Source organism: Ricinus communis, chromosome 7, assembly GCF_019578655.1.
Source record: "Ricinus communis isolate WT05 ecotype wild-type chromosome 7, ASM1957865v1, whole genome shotgun sequence".
NCBI lineage: Eukaryota > Viridiplantae > Streptophyta > Magnoliopsida > Malpighiales > Euphorbiaceae > Ricinus > Ricinus communis.
Window position 1 is genome coordinate 14,524,075 of NC_063262.1, and position 7,275 is coordinate 14,531,349.

Below are 7,275 nucleotides of genomic sequence, written 5' to 3' on the forward strand. Positions count from 1 at the left end.
GGGTTTACTTGGGGTGATGCACAAGAACATGCTTTTAATATGCTTAAAGATAAGTTGTGTGCTGCTCCTTTGTTGGTTTTACCTAACTTTGACAAAACCTTTGAGATTGAGTGTGATGCTAGTGGCATTGGGATTGGTGCTGTTTTGATGCAAGAAGGCAGACCTATATGCTATTTTAGTGAAAAACTAAATGGAGCAGCCCTCCGGTACCCAACCTATGACAAAGAACTCTATGCTTTGGTTCGGGCCTTGCAAACATGGCAACACTATTTATGGCCCAAAGAATTTGTCATCCACACGGATCATGAGAGTTTGAAGCATCTCAAGGGGCAAGACAAACTGAACCGAAGACATGCTAAGTGGATGGAATTCATTGAGACATTCCCATATGTGATCAAATACAAGAAAGGTAAGGAGAATGTAGTTGCTGATGTACTATCTCGAAGGTATGCTTTACTTACTACTCTTGATTCTAAATTGCTGGGCTTCGAGTTCATAAAAGAGTTGTATGTGAGTGATAATGATTTCAGCGGCATGTTTACAACTTGTGCTAATGGGGCTGTTTCTGCTGATTTTTATGTGTTTGAGGGATTTCTTTTCAAGAAAAATCGCCTTTGTATTCCTAATTGTTCTTTGCGGGCTGTATTGGTTAGGGAAGCACATGGGGGCGGTTTAATGGGTCATTTTGGGGTGCAAAAGACTTATGATATTCTGATTGAGCATTTTTATTGGCCATGCATGAAACGTGATGTGCATAAAATTTGTGGTCAATTCATTGTGTTTGAAAGCTAAGTCCAAACTGCTGTTCCTTGGACAGATTTGTCTATGGACTTTGTGCTTGGTTTGCCGAGATCTAGGAAAGGTAGAGATAGTATATTTGTTGTTGTGGATAGGTTTAGTAAAATGGCTCACTTTATCCCTTGCCATAAAAGTGATGATGCTGTCCATATTGCTGATTTGTTTCTTAGAGAAGTTGTGCGTTTGCATGGAGTACCTAAGACCATTGTTAGTGATAGAGATGTTAAATTTCTAAGTCACTTTTGGCGTGTGCTATGGGGTAAGTTAGTAACTAAATTGCTTTATTCTACTACTTGCCATCCACAGACAGATGGACAAACTGAAGTTGTGAATAGGACTTTGATTCAATTGCTTCGTGCTTTGATTTCTAGGAATTTAAAATCTTGGGATGATTTGTTGCCATATGTTGAATTTGCATATAATAGAGCTGTTCATAGCACTACACACACTTCACCATTTGAAATTGTATATGGTTTGAATCCTTTAACTCCTATTGATTTCATTCCTTTGCCTCTTAACAAGCTTGTTAGTGTTGAAGGTTCTTCTAAGGCAAATTTGGTTAAAAAGCTACACAAACAAGTTAAAGAGAGAATTGAGAAGCAAAATGCAAAAGTGGCCGAGAGGGTTAATAAAGGACGAATTCCAATGGTATTCCAACCTGGAGATTGGGTTTGGGTGCATTTTCGCAAAGAAAGGTTCCCAAATCAAAGAAAGTCTAAACTAAGTCCGAGGGGTGATGGTCCATTTCAAGTCCTTGAGAGGATCAATGACAATGCCTACAAGATTGATTTGAAAGGTGAGTATAATGTGAGTGGTACATTTAATGTAGCTGATTTGAGTCCTTTTGATGTAGGTGATGAACTTGATTCGAGGACGAATCATCCTAAAGAAGGAGGGAATGATATGGACATGGCCAAGCTTAAAGATGGACTTGATGGAGAGGACAACAAGAAAATCAAAGATAAAGCTAAGGATCCATTGAGCATGCTACAAGGCCCAATTACAAGGTCAAGGTCCAAGAAGCTACAAGAAGCCTTAATTGGTCATACTAGGATAGGCCCAAGTAAAAACACATATGAATGGGCTTTATTTAATGTTTTGCAAGTCCAAATACATGAAGACTAATGTGGGCTAATATTTGGCTGAAATCTCTTCTTTAAGTTCAGAAAAATGTTATTGCCTATTTTTCTTATGTGGCAGCTAGGGTTAATAGTTTTACTAGGGTTTATTATGTTAGGTGGCTATAAAAACGCCCCTTAAGTTGTGTTTTGAAAAAAATTCGAATTTTGATAAAAAATATAGTAGTTATTTCCTTTGCATATTTGCTTGAATTCTTGAATTCTTGTTGAATGCATAAACCACTTATCAAGGAATTGATCTATCCTTGTGGCGTGTTAAGGGTTAGGGTTTAAAGAACTTAGTTTTCTTTAGGTTCTGATCTTGATCAACCATTCCTTGCAATCTGATTTAAGCGGTTCTAAGATAGTAATTCACGGGTTCATAATCATTAGGGTTCGTGGTTCTAATCCTTGGAGGTTCTTAACAGTAGGTGCTTCCATACGAGTCATTTGGCCAACTTCCCGTATAATTCACCTGTTCATAGTTAAAAGAACAATGAGCAACATCACTATATAATGGACAATCATTACTCAAATGTAAACCACAACAAAATTCATAAAAAAACTTGAGATGAAAGCATAGGAGTGGAGAGCTGATCGGTAGCCCTGCAAAAGGATTACTCGAGCTTCTAAAGATGCACGGGTATCCCAATTTTTAGCACTCTCTTGGTTCCTGATCCCATTTTCCAACGTGTCATACAAAGAGTTTAGCATTGAACCTCCTTATCATCAACTATCTGAATCATAAACTTAACTAAATAAATATGTACAAACAAAAAAAAATAAATATAAATAAAAATTTAAAAAAATGGCTAAATTAACAAATAGCAAATTTCACTCTAGTTTTCAAACATTTCCCAGCAACAGTGCTAAAAACTTGATGTGTGCTACTTGTGTTAGCTACAATATAAGGCAGTGTACCTATCGATGCAGTCTAGCACTAATGGCGAGTATCAAGGTCGTATTCCTCGGGAAAGTGAAAGCCCAGAGTTACTCGTTTGTTCTTTGTTATATTAACCTAAAATGAGTGATGAATAATTTCTAAACTAACTAATAGCTACAAGCTAAGTTCTAAGGGAGATGCAAGAGTAATTGATAACTAAAATAACCAAGACAAGAAAGCAAACCCAAAGGGAACCTAAACTAGTTGGCAATCAAACAAAAGATAAAGGATTGGTGAGTCTAATTATGCTAGCCGTGGACGAATTCTGAACTGAATTCGATTTCTCTCTTGAGATAACCGAATTCCTAAACCTAATAACCTAAAGTTGGAATCTCTTCCTAATGATTGATTCTTAAATTAGCATTAAGCTTTAATCCGCCTCTATTAAGCTTTGTTAATTCTTAATCCGGCTAGTCAGTTATCCTTATCTTTAAGCGATTATTAACCAGTTCTTGCTATTCAAAATTCCAATTGCTAAATGGACTTCTCAATCACATAAAGCAATCTAAACACACAATTTACAATGTCTCATGAATAATGCATTATCTTATTAATACTGAAAGCAAGAAGAATACAAAACTAACCCAAACAATCCAACAATATAATACTAAGCCAACATAGTAAAGAAATCCTAATGGATTTAATCAATCTAGCTAATCATGTTCATTATCAAAATACACAAAAATTCAATTACAACAATGAGTAAAGGTAGAGAAAACCCGATTACACCCTTAGATGAGAGTAAACAGTCCCAAATCCTTTTGCTCCAATTGAATAGATTCTTGATCCTCTTGCTCGATTTGAAAACCAATCAACGAACCTCGCTCAATCTTCAATCTTTGAAGGGAATCTGCTTGAAACCTTGATCCAAGTCTCCTTTTCCCTTGGTTCCAGCTCAGAAAACCCTTAGAGAGAGAAATATTAGGGTTTGGGACGTTCTGCCCTGCTCTCTCTCTTTCTTTCCTCTCTTCTTTCTTTTAACTAATTCCCCCTGTCGCTAGCCAACACGGCCGTGTTGGTGGCCGTGTTCCCAACACAGGCTGGTGTTGATGCCCGTGTTACTCTATGTGGCCGTAGAGCGTAGGCCAATAGAATCCTGCCTCTAGCACCTTCCTCGCTGTATGGTTTGCAGCTTGATGACCTCCAGTGGGTCCCTCATGGTAGTGCCTCAATATTTGGAGATTCACAATGGCGAATCACCTGATATGCACACACTCTAAACAGAAAGGGGTCTTCCCAAATGTAGTATTTGAAATCAGCAAAGAATTTCTTCTTTTACTGATAAGTCATATCTTTTAGTAGAACCCTAGCAACCAAATAGTTAACATAATCTGAAAACCAGGGAGTATCAGTATATACCTGAGTGACATATAAGTGTTCCTCTGGAAATCGATTGTCTATGGTCATTTCATCAAGTGCATCCAAGTGAGGATTCTCCAATCTCGATAAATGTTCCGCTGCCAGTGTCACGACCCACTAGCACGGCTTCCTGCACCCTGAGCAGCCTGCTGCTGCTGAAAGGCTAGCAACTGCTCTAAGGCCCTCTGCATCCCAGTCATACTGGACACAAAAGCCTCCACTGGAATTTCACCAGCACCATGTACCTCCTGAGCCTCGCCCTGATCTGGTTGGGCAGCTGCTCGAGGCCTACCTCGCCTTCTGGTACCATGGGCTGGGTCCGGAGGAGCCGTCTGAGCAGAAAACTCATCTTCGCCTTCCTGGGCCGATGCTGCAGCTGCAGTCGCTCGGGTTCTCGGCATTGGCAAGAGCTGAAAATGAACAACAAGCTATTAACCCAACAGACTCTCTAACGATAGCGCAGATACTAGAATCAACGAAACATGCAAGGACATACTCAATTTATCCTAGTTTTCGCAGTAGTTTAGAAAGCTAACCTAGGTCGAAGGAAAAACTAAACCTAAGCTCTGATACCAACTTTGTCATGACCCACTTTGGGGGCCCGTGACCGGCACTAGGGAATGGGTAGGCTTAAGGCCACCGAAACCCGTAGTAAGCCTTACCAACCCGCAAATCCATATATACAATTAACCAAATATAAAGTAGTCATAATTGTCTTGCATAATACATCATCATACTACCAACAGGAGTCAGAATAGTTATATAAATTTTAAAATTTCCTACTGCGGATACTCTAGAGTAAAAATGACAAGTATATAAGTACAAGATAATTACAAAAGTCCGAAGAAGAAGAAGTCGGACTGTCGAATGTGCGATGGCGAAGGTCTTTAACTATCACCTGAAAAAAATTACAACTGAGACTGTCAGTCTCGAGAGTGAGATAAAATCAAATAATCTAGAGACTATTGCAGTCTTCACAGGAAATATTAATTATTCGAGTCCATATATCAAACCCTGAACATAAACAGAAATCATGATGTCATCATACCATAATGAAATAAATAAATAAATAAAAAATATCTTTGTTTCTTTTCTTTTCGGGACGAGTGGCTCGGTAGAACCCTAAACCCCAAATTCTAGTAGCCTTTCGGCTCTCTTAATCCAACAGGTCTGGCGCCCAGAGAGCAAGCTCGATCAGGGTCCTTACCTCCAGCCTGAACACTTGAATTCCAAATAAGCCGGCGCCCAGAGAGCATTGCTCGATCAGGGACCTTAACTCCGGCAATCAACTGAACTCAGCCCAGAGAGCAAGCTCGATCAGGGCAGACAAATTCATAATAACCTTATATCCATGATCATTACCGGTGCGCACGCGGTCCTGATGTAACCCATCAGGCGGCATGTTCTACAAGCCACATTTCCCAATTCGCAATCATCACATATAATAAATATTATTATCTGATGAACTCAACCAACACATATCGAAATAAAGATTAAAGATTTAAGGTAAAACAACGTGAAATTTGTGAGGGAAAAATAATAACGTTTATCTTATTATAACATACTAATAATAATATTTATATTATTTCAAATATTAATAATCAAGTGAAATCATTTATTTTGCGATACTAATAATCATATTATGCATGAACTTTCAAAATAGCATATTAAATCAGACTTAGCAATAGTGCAATGATTAAATGACTTTAACTCACTGATCTAACGCGTTCCGCAGTCCGCTCCTACGCCTCGGGTGGAGCTGGCGGGAAGGCTGAATTATCTAATAACAAAAGACATACAATTAATAGACATTCGAAAATTTTTCCTAAACTTAGACCCTAAGGTCGACTGCCTAGAATTAAATTGGACTCGAGGATTCTGCCGAAAATTTGACAGAACCTCCCCTAAATTACGGATATTTACCCCCCGTAAAACGGGTCCAGGACCTGCCAAAAACATATCAGACATGCTGGAATTTAATAACAGGAGCCGGGCCACAAGAACTGCACTAATATTTTCCCGACTCCAAAACACCACAACCCAAACAATTTAATTTGATTTATTTTTAAACTACCCAACACAAGCAATTAATAGCCACAATAACTTTCTAATATTATAACAAAATTTTTCAGAGTCTAATAAAATTATACCGAGTTAAAAATTAAAATATTCCGCGCGTCCAGAAAACACTGGGGTCCGGAAGCCGGTCCTGCCAACAGTGTCGGAATTCAAATCCGGAAGCGCCTACGCGAAGCTCAAGTTGCGGGGAGTCCGGAAGTACAAGAGTTTTGGCCGGAAAGTGGCCGGAAGGCGGCGGATCGGGGCCGGAAAGTCGCTGCTCACGCGACACTTTCCAAGGCTGCCGGCAAGGATTTTCCGACGGAGGAGGGTTGCTTCCGGGGTTTTTGGGGGTGAGGAACTCGTTTCCGATGTCAGATCGCCGAAAACACGCCGGCAAGAGGGCGAACGGCGAAGGCAGCCCCCCCTGTTCTTGACAACGCCGACGGAAAGGAGGAAAGGGGAAGGGGAGCTGCTGCAGAGCGACGGGAAGGGAGGAAGGCGCTGGCGACGGCGTGCAGGCGGCGGGGAAGAGTGGGCTGCCAGCGGGAAGAGAAGAAAATGGGGGAAGGGGAGAGGAAGAGGGAGGAAGGAAAGAGAGAGAGGGAGGAGAAAAAGAGAGATTATTTATTTATTTATTTATTTCATTATGGTATGATGACATCATGATTTCTGTTTATCAGGGTTTGATATATGGACTCGAATAATTAATATTTCCCGTGAAGACTGCAATAGTCTCTAGATTATTTGATTTTATCTCACTCTCGAGACTGACAGTCTCAGTTGTAATTTTTTTTCAGGTGATAGTTAAAGACCTTCGCCATCGCACATTCGACAGTCCGACTTCTTCTTCTTCAGACTTTTGTAATTATCTTGTACTTATATACTTGTCATTTTTACTCTAGAGTATCCACAGTAGGAAATTTTAAAATTTATATAACTATTCTGACTCCTGTTGGTAGTATGATGATGTATTATGCAAGACAATTATGACTACTT

At 39.7% G+C, this 7,275-nt stretch overlaps 1 long non-coding RNA gene across 2 annotated transcripts; it reads right to left on the minus strand.

Moving 5' to 3' along the window:
• Window positions 1–4,337: 4,337 nt before the first annotated feature.
• Window positions 4,338–6,921, minus strand: LOC125370505. 2 transcript variants are annotated; one of them, XR_007216538.1, is made up of 4 exons: window positions 6,369–6,921; window positions 5,934–5,998; window positions 5,053–5,116; window positions 4,338–4,628 (listed from the first exon to the last, which is right to left on the minus strand). It is a non-coding gene; the product is annotated as an uncharacterized LOC125370505 (long non-coding RNA). The 2 variants fall into 2 exon arrangements; XR_007216537.1 differs by lacking the exon at window positions 4,338–4,628 and having other exon boundaries at window positions 4,968–5,116.
• Between the last annotated feature and the right edge of the window lie 354 nt (window positions 6,922–7,275).